A 17,415-nucleotide genomic window follows, 5' to 3' on the forward strand; every position below is an offset into this window, starting at 1 on the left:
CCGTGAAACAGCCAGTGTTATTTCTGCGACTGAAGATTAATTTCTGTGCCATTATCAAATGTAGCCCTTGAGGAATTAATTGCATTTGTATCCCATATCGAAGTCCTATTTATATAATTAAGCAATCTGGAACAGATAAGCCCCTTCTTGGGAAACCTCTGCTGCTCGGCAATATTTGACTTTGCCTCAGACAGGTTATGGCCCGCTGGGAACTGAGGAGCTCACTAAAACACCATTTGTAATGCAACGTGACAAATCCCGGAGCCAGGGCGATAATCTCTGCAAACTCTGTACAAACAGTCCCTCTGTCTCAGCAAAAGTGATTAATGGCCTCTGCAGAACCAGCGTACGGCCCTCTGCGGTAATTACTTGAGAGGGCCACTCAGTGGGAGCCCCAAAGGCTGCAAAGGCTCTGGGGGAAGGCTGGGAGATTTGCGAGGCCAGGCTGGATGTGGGACCCCGCGCTCTGGATGTGAAGTGGAAGGGTTTGATGAGGCAGACCGAGCTCCTGGGGAGCCCCAGTGACGGCTGGAGAGGCAGCGTGGGGTCCCCAAGGCGCAGCCCCCTGGGAGCCATAACTCCCTGTGCTCAGCCAGCGAGCCGGGATCGTGTCAGCTTCTCCGGGCTGGGGACACGAGCACTGAGCTGCTTCTGGCTCCTCCAGGCACTTATAGAATCATAGAAGCATAGAACCATAGGGTTGGAAGGGACCTCTGGAGATCATCTAGTCCAACCCCCCTGCCAGAGCAGGGTCACCTACAGCAGGTTGCACAGGAACGCATCCAGGCGGGTTTTGAATGTCTCCAGAGTTGGAGACTCCACCACCTCTCTGGGCAGCCTGTTCCAGTGCTCTGCCACCCTCAGGGTAAAGAAGTTCCTTCTCATGTTTAGGTGGAACTTCCTGTGCTCAAGTTTGTGCCCATTGCCTCTTGTCCTGTCCCCGGGCACCACTGAAAAGAGCCTGGCCCCATCCTCCTGACACCCACCCTTTAAGTATTTATAAGCATTTATAAGATCCCCCCTCAGTCGTCTTTTTTTCCAGACTGGAAAGACCCAAATCCCTCAGTCTTTCTTCATAAGAGAGGTGTTCCAGTCCCCTAATCATCTTTTTAGCCCTTTGCTGCACTCTCTCCGGCAGTTCCCTGTCCTTCTTGAACCGGGGAGCCCAGACCTGGACACAGTACTCCAGGTGCGGCCTCAGCAGGGCAGAGTAGAGGGGGAGGATGACCTCCCTCCACCTGCTGGCCACACTCTTCTTGGTGCACCCCAGGATGCTACTGGCCTTCTTGGACACAAGGGCACATTGCTGGCCACCATGGACTCACTTCATGTTGTCCACCAGGACTCACTTCTTGCCCCCAGGTCAGGACTGGGGTGCTAGTGGGTGAGAAAACCTCCATCGAACCTGGCTTCAAGGCGGAGACAGGGAGAGCAGGCAAGTGAGGACCAGGAGCTGGAGGGGACATGGTCACGCAGAAGGGACCATGGTTTGCAATATTCCCTCTGTCTCCGCCATAACTGACATGATTTAAAATGCAAAGGGCTTTCGTAATTATTGCAGCTCTACTGCAACGAGTGAAACCATGCCAATTTGTCTCCAGGGAGGATCTAAGCCTAAATGTTTTACAGAGAAAGAAAGAAGATGAGAAGTGTGCATTTATCTTTCCAGTACGTTCTCTGGGCCTCATCCAAGGGGAAAACGTCTACTTCTTGTCTCAGGACCTTCAAATCCCAGCTGTGGGACTCTGGTTAGAAACCCCCATGGAAAAGTCTTAATGAATTTACCATGGGTTTTTTCTAATTCGTTAAAAATATGTCAAATCCAGTAAAGCACGCTAGTCTGTCTGTATGTTTTTCACTTGTCCCGTAGAAGCCTATGGCAGGGGTATCGTTACCCACCCAGCCCTCTAGAGTTACTCGGTGATGGCACAACCCCCACTGCTCTGCCAGACGTGATGTATTTATGCCCAGCCAGCTGAACTCCCCATCGTTACGTCATTAAAGTGATTTCAGCTGGAAGAAATCATTTGGCCGTCCTGAGTGTTCAGTGTGATCCGGTGACCACACAGGACTTCCCTGCACCAGGACAGGAATTATATTGATAATTGATGGTACCACGTCAGGTGTGGGGCCACCTTGACTAAGGGAGATTTGACCTTCTCTCTCGTGTAATAGCCTCTGCCTGTGACGATGGACCCCACTAAAAGGAGAGGCACCGTTCCCTACCCTATGTTATTAGGAACACAAGGGAACAAAGGCAGAAATAACTTTGCCAGTTCACAGCTGAGGGGTAAAAAAATGACAGCATCTTGGCTTCCTTGTCTTGTGCTATTATAATGTCCTAATTCATTTTTAAAGATGTTCATCTGATGGTCACCCTCTTAACTGAAACAACACACCAGAATGGATAAACATAGGAAAAGATGCCTACCGGGACACTTTGCACAGTGAGGTGCTTAGTACCAGGGGGTTTTTTTTAAGCGTAGGCAAATGAACAGGACAATTTTTCACTTGCTCAAAGCACCCACTCCTTAGGTTTCTAATGAGTTTCTAACCAGCACACCTGGTTTCTAAAGCCACTGCTCTGAGTGACAGAAACTCAGAGTGACAGAAAACACCTTGCAAGTCACCTGTAAAGACAGTTCTAAAAATCCTACAAGCTGTCCGTCAGGATCTTCCAGCATCTTTAAAAATGCGTCTGTCAAAACTTCACCACTGAAGCCTGAACTAAATCTCCACAGGTCACTGTTTTCCTCGCGCTATTCTGTCTTGAGAAGAAAATGCATGAAATGTTTGGAAAATAGCATAGCATTTAGCTTTACAGGCTATGTTCCCCTGAAATTGCCTGGATAAAGGCAGGGCAGCAAGAAAGCCACAGCCACAGCAAGGAGGCTGAGGTCTCTCTTCTGAGAAATAGGACAGCTTGAATTTTAAAGGGACTTTAAACAAAACAAGCAATACAATAAAATAATGGTTCCAAACTGTTCTGAAGTCTCGCCACGTATCTGGCTGATTAGTGGGCAGAGAAGGGGCCGGGCGGGCAGCCCGTGTGGGGGCACTTAGCCCCTTGGAGGTAGGATGCCCTGGGACATCCACATGAGGGGCTTTCTGTGTGTCACCATCAATTTGATGGAAGTTTTATACTGGACTAACAAATTCAGAGACGTGGATATTTTTTGTGGAACAGTGGAATAGCCTTTCCCCAAGGCAGACAGGTCTGAGGAGCAGTTTGCTGCTGGGAGCAAGTGCCTGGGGAGGGGAAACAGCAGTTGTTCTGGGGGCAGCAGGCTCCTCTTGGTACCACTTCTTTTGTACCTCACGGAAGGAGATTTTATTCTTCCCTGGGAAGTTTCTAGCTTTTGCGGTATTTGGAGAGAACAGTTAACCCGTAACCGCTGGCAGCAACCCACTACGAAGGGGCCGTGTTAAAGAGGAACCGCGGAGAACTCACTAAATTGCATTTCCTCAAAATGAAACAGGATGGGATTACAACATCTCCTTGGCATCGGCCTAAAACCAAAATGATTCTTCACTGACTAAGTAATTTAATGTGCTGGTTAGACTACAGCCTGCAGCCTGAGATGGAAAGGAAGCTGGCTTGTCCTTAAATTCTGTCCGTTGCTCTCATGAGAGCTTGAAATAGGGCTAACGCTAAGTAATTCCTTCCATTGCCACCCTCAGACTCCAGTTTGATTACTCGCTGCATTAGTTTAGCGATTCCGTGATTTGGACCCATTGGTTTATTGATTTAGTCTTAATTGGAACCCAGATGCAATCACTGTATCATTCCATATTTAATTAACTTAGCCAAATTGTAGCAGATTAGCCCTTGCTGCCTTAAGAGTAAACTCCCTTGCTCCACTTCAATAAAATCCGTCACACCAGTTTACCCTGTCAGACTGCTCCGCGGGTCAGAAGCCCAAGTGCATGTGTAATTTAGAATAAGATGTTTCCAGCCTACTTGATTCTTCCTTCAGATTAGTATGAATCCCTCCTATAATACTCGGAGAGCGAGAGCAGCGCAGAAGGGAGCACGGAAAACAAAGCCGAACAGAGGGAAAAGACCGGTTTTCTCATACTACTGATTTTTCCAGAAACACAGCATTGAATCACATAATTATTTCTAACTTAACTACTGACAGGTAGAAAAGGTTCAGAAATATGGTTTAGGCACGGACAAAATAACTGTTCTTAGTGGTAGATGGATTTCCAGGTGTCAGACTATTCACTAGAGTGGTCATTGTTCATATTTGTACAGTACCTTACAGTCAGCTCTGCCTTCTGTCACGTTTGATAAGGAAATAGTCCACTCGCTGTATTGAAATTTCAACTGCGAGCCTCTGCAGAGAGTAATCACACATTTTGGGGGCATTTTCCATTCTTGCTAGCTGGTGTTATTATTGAACTTTTCAACTAGTTGCCCGTGCTTTTTGCAGCATGATCATACTTTTTATTTCTTTCCCAGCGCGCTTTCTGTTAGCTGTTGCCCACAGAAATCTCCAGTGCCCAGCTACAAAGGAAGGCTGGGCAGTCCCAGACCCAAGGGCCTCTTTTCTTACCGTGCCCACATCTGAAACAGGGAGCTCCTGTGCTACGCGCATCCTTCCGGCGCCGTCTTCTTCAGTTTCCCTGGCCCTGCAAGTATCACATGTACATCTGGTACTCTTGTTTGGATGAACCAGGGCCAAAACAACTCACCGCAGGCTGAACACATGCGTTTGTAGGTGAAAAGCTCTACGAGGTGGTTCTCAAATTTGATTTCTGAATCAAACAATACATAGAAAGAAGGAAGATAATGAGTGTATTGTTTGCCTAGAAAAAGTAGGATGTCCATAAATGAAAAGATGCGTAAGAAACAACCAGAAATTACCAGAATGTTGATGCAGCTCAATTTCAGTCTCCAAAACTACAGGCAAGAAAATGAACTACATCTCAATGACTTGTAACAGAAACTAGGGCATTGGCTACAATGAGCTTGAAGCTGCTCTACTGAAATGATTCCATCAGATGTGAGCAAACAGCTGGAAGAGGAAAACGGCTGGTGTAAAGACCCTGGGCTAAATTGCTCACCAAAGTAACAGAAACTGCAGAAAAATGTCAAAACCTTTCAAGTTTCAGGGAGAAAAGGCAGCTGCTGGTCACGCTGGTGCAAAGGAAAAGGTGGCTGCCAAAAGAAATCAAAGGTTATGAGCCATGAAACGTCCACTGCATCAACGGAAGAGATCCTCCCTTCTCGGCGGCTCTCACCGGGACTTCTGCCACTTCGGGGAGCTGGGAGAACGGAGGAAAACCAGTGGCCGGAGGTTTCACCGAGCTGGTCCTGAACATCCAATGCAGGAGGGAGCCTCCGCTGATGACAAGGCTGCTCCAAGCAAGCCCCTGCTGGTCCTGCTGTGGCAGCGGGGATGCACTGGGGACTGCTGTGACCTGCCCTGGGACTCTGCCAGGACAGTGGATGGTGGGGAAGGAGGGTGACTTCGATCAGCCCATGGCAGGGTTTGCCAGAAGCCAGCGCGGCAGCCCCGAGGCTTTTGTTTTCCTGTATTTGATGTGTTATTGCAATGCTGTCAATATTTGAGCTAGTTTTTGATGCAGAACGAGTCCATCTGCTCTCTGCTAATGGAAATATTTCATTTATCGTCATGCTTTTTCCAGCTTTCAAACGTAGGCTGCCGAGAGAGCTCAGAGGTAATCCCGTGCATCTTGTGAGTGGGATAGAGCAAACAGAAAGGCCACGGCACTGCCAGCTCACCCACTCATCCCATCACAAATCCGTGCTTTCCTGATAAAGTGCTTTACAAACTAATATTGTACATGAAAAAGATTAAGCCTTTGAAATGAAGGAAGCAGGTGGATCACAGCTTGGTGTGCAGTGGGTGAACAGTGGCTGGAAAAAACCCTGCTAAATATCAAATCGAATGGGAACTTTACAGCATATTGTAGGAGACACTTGGTTATGTTAAATCTTGTACAGTGGACCACCCTCACTCTATTCACACACACACGCGGAAGTAAATTAGACAATACTTAATTTCCTGTATCTCCCATGGAAGAATAAGAGGCTGGGTCAACTCAGCCAGAAGAAATGTGATTCCAGAGAGTCCCCACAGTTCCGGCTCAAAGCTCCGATCAATACGGTATTCCTGCGCCTTAGAATAAAGACTTGTAAATATGTACTTGCCACCTGATTCTCTTTGTAATATAACCAGGGGGTATGTCTCAACAAGTGATAATTGGAAAACAACCACATGTGAGAAATCACCTTCCTTCAGAAAGGGGACAGCCAAAAATAGACCTGAGCAGATCACAGCCCAGGGCGCTCCAGGATCTTTCCACATGAATGAGAGCGAGTGGAAATGAAATGGCAAAATCAGAGCTGATGACAGCCTGCCTGCCTGCTGGATGTGACCTGCAAATGGATTTTAAAACATCTCCAACTACTATCACAATTCAGGCTGCAGACCCTCATTACCTGCACGGAGAGGGACATTTCAGAGGGAAAGGGGTGGCTTTTTTCCTCGTTGTGCCTCACGGTGCGTATGAGGTATCCCCAGACTCCTTGGCTTGATCTGCGGTATCCGCTCTGCATCTTTCTGCGCCAAGCACTCCCATTTCAAGCTCAGCAAACCATTTTAGGAATAACGAAACTGCCATTTCCATCAGACGTGAATGCTGTGCCAGCCCTGGCTTCACGCTCAGGAGCAGAATCCAGCATGGGCGGTGGGTCAGGCGAGGAGGCTCCAGCTCCCTTGCCAGCCAAAGCGAGAAGATAGCCCATAAATTAACTGACCAAATTGGCTAATGGCCTCATAATGATAGCGTTTGAATGTTAATTGTGTTCTCTCAGCATAAGGAATATCCACCGGTTCCCTTCATCCTGACAAATCAGCTTTTCGGTTTCTGACAGTGTCGTTTATTAGTCTTGTTTTAAACCATCAGGTTTAAAAATAGGCTTTGAAGGGGGAGCACTGGATCCTGCCTGGGAATGGGTGACAGGGTGAGATTATTAAACCTCCTCTGGCACAAGGAGGAAAAGGAGAGGGTGAGGGGGCAGCTGATGCCGTCCCAGTGCAGTCCCCTGGGGTGAGGGCGGCACTTGGTCACAGAGGGTCACATCCGCCCGCATCCTCTTCCCATGGGGTGATGACGACCAGCGTTCCACAACACCATTTCTGTTCGTTACAGCACCCGGTGGCAAGCAAGAGAGAGCAGTGACACAGCACGGGCTCCTGTGGGACGTGATCACCAAGGCTGTGGGGTGTCCCCTGGACAGCCCAGATCCATGGTCCCAAAATCCAGGACCGAAACTCTGACTTCACTGAAACCCACCGGGAAATTTCCACTCGCTTCAACAGCACTGGCATTTTTGCTTCATGTGACAAGGAGCCACACTTGCCCAGAATGAATGCTTTTTCTCCACGTAGCAAAGTTTCTACTAGTATTGGATAGACTTTCACCTGCCTTTGGCCTGGAGCACGTGAGATTCCATACCTGGATGAAGAAAACGGAACATTTATCCTGTAGTTTGAATTTAATAAATGAAAAGAAAAAGGAAAAGAAAAAGACATAGAGGAAGACAGAGCCCCAGCTGAGGATGCTGGGACACTTGGAATGAGAAAGTCCGAAGGAGATGGAGCATTAGAAAGACAATAGGTCCAAGCTGCACAATGAATTTATCACCAGGCTCTGTTATTTTTGACATAGTTGTGTCATCCATCACAGGGAAGTTTCCTCTAAATGAGTGAAGTATACGGCAAGCTGCCCTTACAGTTATGCGCACATACAGAAGTAAAATACCTTGTCATAATTTTTTGCCAGAAATTTCCTGGTATGCTAAGAACACAAGGAGATTTATTTTTTTTTTCTGATTCCACTTACTATAGGAACATCCTTTTCCCCCTGTTTTATAATAACCCTGCTCCGAAGGTAGGACATCAGTTGGATTCACTGTACTTCATTTATCAAGTTTGCAAAGATACACAGAAGACATTCCCCGAGGGATGAGAAGTTCTGACACTTAGAGAAATAAAATTTAATATCTACTTTGCTGGTGTAATGGAAAATTTTATTACTTTCAGAAATATATTTCAAGTTGGGAGACAAAGGTTTTAGGCAGATCATTCGGAGAAAATTGTGTTTTATTGAAAATGGATATAAAAGTGGATTAAGTCTCTTCCCATACATTAATGCAACATATTTTAGTTTGCTTCAGGAAGTCTGACCAGCTTGTGAAAATGCAAGCTTGTCAAGTTTATCAGGAGACATCCTACAGATAAGCCCAGCGCTCACATGAAAGCGTCCTGAGCTCTGGGAAGTGGCTGTAAAACCAGACAAAAGAAAACAAAGCTGGACAATTAGAAAATCCATTGTAATTGAAAAAATACATATAACAAGCACCTGGGCAAAAATCTCAAAAGCTGTAAAGTAACGTAGCAGTGGTAACTTCAGCACAGAAACTGGAACTGGTGCTTTGGAGACATAAGCACAGTTTTGTCTTCCGCTCTTCTGGCAGTGCCTACATAATCAGCTAAGATTTATACCATTGCCGGAAAATTAGATAACTCAGAGAAAAACGCCATCCGCTGGCATGAACGCTCTTCTTACTTGCCAGTAGACTTGCAAAGCAGAGAGGGCAGGGCATGACCACTGAACTTCATCCGTGGTGAGTCTCTTTCTTAGATGGGACTCTCACCACCACGAGAGTCTGAGACACCCATCTCGGTGCCACAAAGGGATGCAGAGGTAGGTCCAGCGCAACCCTGTGATGGGCTGCAGTTGGCACCACTGCTAAGGAGGCTGGCTGCCCTGGGTGCTGCTCTGGCATGGCGACAAAGTGCATCACACCTCTCTGAGCCTCCAGCAACAAACAGGTTGAGAAATGACAGCCTCTAGAAAAAGAACATGGTCTTTTTCTGAAGGATATCAGGGAGAGAAGCTGTTATTAAACTGGTGCCTTAAAAAAAAACAGTCCTTGACTACAGGAAAACTGTTGTTCCTCCCTAAAATTCTTCTGAACAAATCTGTTCTGCCACACGTTCCTAAGGCTCACCAATACAAACTCCTCTGCGCAATTGCCCCCCAATTCTAGTGTACATCAACACCATTGTCCTTGCCTCCATCCTTCAGGACAGTCAACATCTTCCCATACTTCATACAGGGACGGTGCATGAATGGCTCCCTGCCCAGGAGGTTTCCCGACAGAGCTGTATTGGAATGAGCCATCTTCCTTCCTGCTGTTTCTCTTAGAACCAAAAGCACCAGGTTCTTCCACATGTCCCTACGTTCCAGCCAACCGACAGCGTTTTGTACCAGGGAACAGGCCGCGCATGGACCTCGATTAGCAGTCAACACCCATGTACACTTTCAACTTGGTGAACAATCTGAAAAACTGGAATGTCACTTGAACACTGCTTCCATTGCATCTACAAGAGAAAACTAGAAACACAGTGATTCATATGGGGAAAAATAGGAGGGAAGTCTTTTATGCTACTGGAGCTGGGTTTGTGATGCTTCGCTAAACTAAGTGTTGCTGTTGATAGCAGATCTGTGCCAGAAATACCCCGGAATGGGAATTTATGGGAATGAAGGGACAGCAATTGCCAGAAAGGGAGGTACAAATAGTCCTTCAAGGACTTTCTTGTAAAGAACATTCCCCGCTGAGCTGTTTCCTCAATGGATAATTCCAATGGAGATTTTATATTCTCTGTCCAGGATATTTTTCTCCTATGGGTTGTTTTTATCAGTTGAGTAGCTTGGGTAATTTCCTTTGTGACCTGTGATTATCTCCAGGGTGGCTTGCTTGTCCTTTCCTGGGAGGTTTGTGCTCCAGAGATGATGTTATAGAATCATCATAGAATCATAGAATGGCTTGGGTTGCAAGGACCTTAAAGATCATCTAGTTCCAACCCCCCTGCCATGGGCAGGGACACCTCCCTCCAGACCAGGCTGCTCAAAGCCCCATCCAGCCTGGCCTTAAACACTTCCAGGGGGGAAGTGCTGTTCTAGCCACCTTGAGCCTCCTAAATCTTTCTGAAACCTCCCCTTGCTCAGGAGCAGTCCTTCCCCGTCTCGCCTGGCTGTAAACGCCACCCTAAGAATGGCAGCTCCTTGAATAAGAAGCTGGTGCCTATAATCACCTGTAGTTGCCACCACTTTCTGAGTGTGTGGATGACATTGGCCTCTGGGATTTCAAATGAAGGCTCCAAAAAAGCTAGTTAACCTAAATCCAAATTAAGAAGGAAGTGAAAATTCCTTTCAAAGTTTTGCCACATGTCTGCGTTAGTGGGAGCATTGTTAAGATGTGGACTGGTTCTAACTAGCAGGGTGAAGTGACCCAAGAAGCCTCTTCTGCCTAGAAGACCTTTCAGATTTGAACACAGAAGAGGAAGGGAATAGAAAGAGTCTCAAAATCTGTTTTCTATACGACTAAACTTCTCCATGGCAAAGAAAGCATATGGTATGAATGCAGAAACTCATTAGTGCAGACCTTTGGGAGACACCATGATTAAGCAAAACAGAGCCAGATGAACATTTGAGAGAAACAACAAATTGCCAATGCTGGAGAAAAATAACTGAGCACCACGTGACTACAGTTGCAGATTCATGAAAAGAATATTCAGGAATGTGATTTCTGAGAAAGACTTTTTCCGAGAAAGGTTTCTGGCTCTGTGAGACCAATCCAAGCATGGAGGGAGTAGGTTAGCTCCGTCCTCAGTGGCGGTACGGACAGATACTTAGGTTGGTAGCAGAGAGCTGATGACGTTTTTCTGTGGACTGTTTCCACCTCATAGTACTTTAAGTATTTCAAGAATTTAAGATCCTTCCCTGGATTGCTTAGATTCTTGGTCCTTCTTTTACAATGAGGTCCTCTAAAATTAAAATATCAGCGCAGAAATGCTATGAAGACAAGTTTTCTTCCCCTTTCAGAAGGAAATAAGGAGTCACAATGGAAGATAAATAGATGTGACTTCACACACATCCTTCAGTCAGCAGGAAATTAACTCCTTTAAATCTTCTTTTCTTGGCATTTTGCCCACTGTTCCACGGCTTTCATCAAGAAGTCGTTGTGCTTCTAAACCCTAAGCCTGAAAAAGAAGATCTAATTTAGCTGATTGGAGGAAAAAATATGGAGAAACTACAGTTTGTAAGGGATTATTTTAAATGCCAGCAACTTCTACTACATCAAACTGGGATAGAATCATAGAATCATAGTATTATTTAGGTTGGAAGGGACCTTTCCGGTCATCGAGTCCAACCATCAATCTAACTCTGACAAAACCCATCACTAAACCATATCTCTAAGCACTATGTCTACCCGTCTTTTAAATACCTCTAGGGATGGTGCCTCGACTACTTCCCTGGGCAGCCTGTTCCAATGCTTGATTACCCTTTCAGTGTAAAAATTTTTCCTAATATCCAGCCACTCTTCCCCAAGCCTGTAGCGCTGCATGGGGTTGTTGTGACTTGGCCTTGTTGAACCTCATACCATTGGCCTCGGCCCATCGATCTGGCCTGTCCAGAGCCCTCTGCAAAGCTTTCCTACCCTCAAGCAGATCAACACTCCTGCCCAACTTGGTGTCATCCGCAAACTTACTGAGGGTGCACTCAATCCCCTCGTCCAGGTTGTTGATAAAGATACTAAACAGAAGAACAGCTAGAAAAAAAATCTAGAAGCTGATTATAGGAGGATGTGTTTTAAACACGTGCAGACTATGCATTGTAGCGATGATTTGTCAAATGATGAGCCAATTAGTTCTGCAATCAAACTTCACAAACTTCACTGTACCTTTTGGTTAAGCTGGATTTCTCTGTCCTGTGTTTGGAACAGAATTCTTCCAGGCAGAATTAATTAGAAGCTGAAATTTTCAAATAATGTACAGTTTTTGTAACAGGCTATTCCAATGACCTTAAAACATCATTTTTTGCTTTACATGTCAGCCGCAAATTTACTGTAACATTTTAAATTACCTTTTTGGATTTAAAACCTGGTGCTAACTTGGTAGCTCTCCACTGGAGTAGGTGGAAGAATCATGAACGAGCATTCTTGACTCGCATGTGTGTAATGTACGGGTGAAACTAGCTTGATTTCTGCTTAAAAGTTGCATTGTTTTCACTTTCCTACTATAAAGCAGAAAGACATCTTCTTTTGTCCCTTGCCCTAGTCCTGGTATTCTAGTCTAAGTCTTACCCAAGTGATGAAGACCTGACTGTGCATCAGTGGCTTGGGTGCAAGGACTCTGTCCTAACTGTGAGGCTCCTGGTGGGAGACGCTCTCTCCATCTGCCTCCTCGGCTCTGCCTCTGGCAGGTCGTGCTGTGACAGGGGACAGAGTATTGGCTTTCCTCTGCAGCCGCGACACGCTTGAGGTGACAAGACATAGAAGTGAAATGGCAGGGCACGCACCTTAGTCATCTTTACAGGGTTCTCTCACATGGGCTTCACCCACCCTGGCTGGCCACGATCGGGCTTTCTAGTAGGACAGGCTGGGAAATTGCTCTGCTGGAGAGGAAGGAGAGTGGGCACTTCGTAGTCCAGGTGCCCGGCCAAGTGCCGTTCATGGAGGAGCGTTTACACACATGTCCTCACACAGTGCATCCCCTGCCAGCTCCCGTAGAGCAGGCAAACCCCGAGTCCAAGGCTGCCAGGGAACTCTTGGCAGCTCACAGTTGAGTACCAGACTTGGAGCCGCCATGTAAGAGCATCCATTTTCTCTTTGGGCAGAAGAACACTCAGGCCAAGGTTTTTACCTGCGTACTCAGAAATGATGTGTGTGTTGGTCACCGTACCACAGGAATCCAACAACTTGCGCAGTGCTGTCTCCCTCAGCCAGACACAAACACTGCTACCATGGGCCCGTTTTCTTCACAGATGACAAGCTATGAATCCCACGTACTGCACTGACACGTATCCAGGCGTTTGGCAACCCAGCTCCTCTCACTGTAAGGAAGAAAGTGTTAGGTTCAAAAAATTGCTGTTGTTTAGTCGTTAACTAAAACCACACACATTAATGCAAAAATAGAAGTGCCACACTTAGGAGGTAGGAGAATGTAACCACCAAAATCTGAAGAGTAAGAGTAGTCTCATCTTTCCTTCCAGTATGGTAAGCATGTCTTGGTTGTGTTTTTCTACCGAGGATGCCTGATGTGCACGTGAGGTAAAGGTGTGCTTTTCTATCCAACGCAGAATGAGCACACGTAGCCCTGGTTGCAGAAATCCGGTCCTTTGACACAAAAAGTCTTAGCCCTAAAATCAGGCGGAAAACTCTCTGTTACAGCTGAAAAGCTGAGCACGGAAATGGAGAGGGGTTTTGCAGAAGGGCCGCCAAGACAGCACGTTCGTGTTTGTGCCGGTGGATGTTTTGAGCAGGCGGGTAACTGTGTCATATCCTCGGCCCGGCAGCCAAACTGCAGGCCCTGGCTCTCACCCTGCCGAATCCACCTCCATAGCTGGCAGAGCTCATGCCTCCGCCCCGTTTGCGATGAAAACCCACGGTTCATAGAATCATAGAACCATAGAGTTGGAAGGGACCTCTGGAGATCATCTAGTCCAACCCCCTGCCAGAGCAGGGTCACCTAGAGCAGGTTGCACAGGAACGTGTCCAGGCGGGTTTGGAATGTTTCCAGAGTTGGAGACTCCACCACCTCTCTGGGCAGCCTGTTCCAGTGCTCTGCCACCCTCAAAGGAAAGAAGTTCCTCCTCATGTTTAGGTTCTATCCCTTTCACTCCAGCCTCGGGGTTTCAGAGCCCAGTGGCTCCACTGTACGTACGCCCAGCGCATCTGGCTGGGTTTGGCACCTGCTGGATCTCCCTTGGGGTGGGGGGGACTGGTCTGCACGTCACACTGAGCCAGAAGGGCCCTTTCCTATCAGAAACGGCATTACCAAGCCATAAGAACAAAGCCTGCCATAAATGCAAAATAATTTTAGGTAAGGAGACATTCAAGGCCAGGCTGGACGAGGCTCTGAGCAACCCGATCTAGTTGAAGATGTCCCTGGTTACCGCAGGGGGGTTGGACTAGACGGCCTCTAAAGGTCCCTTCCAACCCAACACATTCTATGATTCTAAGGTTATCTGCGTACCTATCTAGCTAGACGTAACGCTGCCCTCTGAGGCAGGCTCAGGCTCCTCCTCCTCCCCGGGCTCTGCGTGTTGGGGGCAACCTGCACCTGCCACCCCCAGGGAACATGGAACTCCCAGATCAGGACGGGGAGCTCGAAAACTTCCCCCGCAGCCACCTGCACCAGAGACCGAGCCGCTCGCTCCCTCGTGCCTCAGCCAAAGCAGCTCGTTGGGAATCGGTAAAACCCGTCGAACATCTGCAGCGCTCCGATAGTCGCGTCACCCCTGCCCAGGGGACAGCACAGGCGAGACAGGGGGTGACGGGGACTTTGCTGCTGACATGAAGGATGGTTTAAGTATTCCTGGTACATTCCTCCCACGCGTGGCCTTGGTTTTCAACCTTTTTTAGTATTGGGGCTATCTGCTCAGCTCGGAACAGAGCCTCCCTGCAATTCCACCGGCTTGGTGGCGAAGCCGACAGAGATCCCAGCCCCAATTCACGCCGCAGGGAGCCTGCCGCAATTAACGAACTGGAACTACTTCTGACAGATGTGAAGATGAAACTTCGCACTGGAAGCACCCGGTGTCTTCCACACTTATTTCAGTCTTGAGAAATGATCAAGGAAAACCTGCAGCTTGTGTTGCTAAGCGCCTGCCACCATAACAAACCTTGCCATGGCTTTTCTGGCTCATTGCTGCCTCCCTCAGCATCGTCAAGACTAGCTACAAGTTTGTATTCATGTAATTAGCAAATGCAAAATGCTACGTTTAGTTTATTTTCAGGGTCTCTCATCAGTTATTTGACCAATCAGGGAAACATTCTTAAGCTAAGCATCAAATTTGGCTTTTGAATCCAAATACTAAGCTGCTTCTCCTTCTATTTTTTCTCACAACATTGACTGTGGTTTCTTATTCCTTAAACATCAGCATTTCTTTTGTTTTGGAGATTAGTCCCGTAGTCAAGGAATATGAGAAGCAGTTTAATTTGCACAAAAACAAATTTAGCCGAGCTTTTCTGCAAAAATGCTCAGCGGTGGAACGGTTCATGGTATCCCGATAAAACGCACCGCGATGTGTGGTACACGCTGCCTGTGAAGCGCACGTTGACACCAATTCTGGCTTGCTCTCAAGTAACGCGAGGATTGGGTATATTAACTTTCACAAAATGAGCAGAAAGCTTGTGTAGACACATCCGCTGGCACGGGCTGGACTTGAGCTCTGTCACTGAAATACCCCATTTGAAGGAGAACATTCAACTGCTGCCTTTGGAAAAGCAGAATTTTAACGCTGGTGTGCAAGCTGAGGATAACCATGCCAATGCACCAGTTTTAGCCAATGCTGAGCTCAAGCAGCATTAGCGTGAATAATTTTCTTAGACTGATTTAACACACATGCAAAAGTTGGCGCAGCCATCCGAAAAAGCAATCCTCACCCCTTCCCTTCTCTATTCTCCTGCCTGGTGCTTCTTGTGTTGTGCTGGCACAGGTTTCTGTCTGGCTGCCCAGTGCGCGGGATACAGGCATGGATCCAGCTGGAGGGAAAAAACCCACGTTTCTTTCGGTGGGTTTTGCCATGAATCGGTTCCCACCGTCCTCCAACCTAGAGAACTTAATGGTACAAATCATTACCAGCACTACCTGGGCACTGCAAGGCAGGGAAGGGGGAAGTATTCTGAGAGAGTGACAGCTTAATTTACGGATGAGTCCGCGCCTGGAGAACGCTACTGGCCTCAAACCCCCATCTGCTCTAGAAGGATGCTAAGCGTCAGGAGCAAACCTGTGTTTCTCATCACATGTATTCTTGATCGATGTCAAAGCACATCTATAAACATCCATGATGAAAGGTCAACCACACAGTCCTCCATTATTTAGTGCTAGTTTCAGGCTACGTTATAACATTTACTGTTTTTATTGAAAACAAAAGTTGGGCAAACAAGAAGGATGGGAGAACATGTAGAGACTGAGCTCATGACAGCCAAGCTACTTCTTGTAGCCTTCCTGGCTGCTGGGGAAGAGCTGGGGCCAAGTGAAATGGGAGGGGTGTGTTCTCCCAGAAAGTTTCTGGCACTTTATTCTACTTATAACACAACATTAACATTACTGTCTGGCTGATATGAACATTTTCTCCTAGCTGAGTTCTGGGTTGTTTTTTTTTCTGGACTCTCCATGAAAATGTTTTGAAATAAAACAAATGTAAGAACAGCTCCTATGAGAATAACGAAGGAAAACCTTCCCTTTTTCTATCTCCTCCTCTTGTCTCTCTGGTGGCTTTATCAGCTGTACAGAGAGAATTGTCCTTTCTTCAGTGTGTGTTAGGACAGTCCATCTCCCACTCCTTTAGCTTTCCTGTATTTCACCTTGCAGACGTTCACAGCATATAGCCTAGCCCATCTCTGTAGGTCTAACAAAAGAAAAATCTTTGAAAAAAGCACAAGCAGGAACACGATAACCACTTGAGGAAATATATTCCACAAGAGCTTTGGAAACAGAAAAACTTAGCAGAACCCCACTCCTCCCCCAAAAGGTCATCTGTTACGTACCACCACACAGACAGACGTGTGGCAGTGGGATGACAACAGGGAGTGGAGAATAACCCTTCCTTTATTTGCAGGTGGAAAGACCAGCTCCACATCCTTACCACCACCTACCTGACCCTCCAACAAAGCCCCCGAAGCCAAGTTGCACATGACAGCTGCCAGCTGGTTGGTTTAAAATCTTTAAGTGCGAGTTCCAGTGATAGCTAAAAGTATTGGCTGAAGGTAAGTTAGAACCTGCCTTAGAAAACGTCTTGTGAGTTATGAAGAGTCCTCTACTCATACCCTTCCCAGAAGCAGAGCACTCTTTAACCTACAGACACAGGTAACATTACCCGCCTGACCTCCTCCTTCCGCCCCAGCTGGCATGAGAACAGAGCTCTCTCGGGGGACAACTGGAGCAGTGCGTCTTCAAGGCTGTCAGACATGCAGGGCAGGAATTCATTCAGCAACTGAATCTCCTTGCAGGAATATTGCCTTAGATTCAGGAACTGTTTTCTTTTTCACCCACCAAAAAGGAGTAATTTGGAAAGCGGGGCATGCCCAGTAGTTACTGATGTAAATACTTCAGATTTGCAGACAGAACAAACCTGCTGCCAGCAGGGAAGACAGAGCACCGAGAGGTAGCCGCAGCAGTTCCTTCCCCTCACTGGTGCAGCGTAACGCTGTAGCCAAACACGCTGGAGACATTCCAGCCTGCAGGGTAAAGCAGCAAGGAATACGTTTTACAGGAATGTGACCCATCGCATCTACATCCCTCACAAGAAGATTGGTTTCTGAAAAGTCGATGGTGTTACTCACTGAACTGCTAGGAAAATGGCTCC

Source organism: Chroicocephalus ridibundus, chromosome 2 (genome assembly GCF_963924245.1).
Source record: "Chroicocephalus ridibundus chromosome 2, bChrRid1.1, whole genome shotgun sequence".
Lineage (NCBI taxonomy): Eukaryota > Metazoa > Chordata > Aves > Charadriiformes > Laridae > Chroicocephalus > Chroicocephalus ridibundus.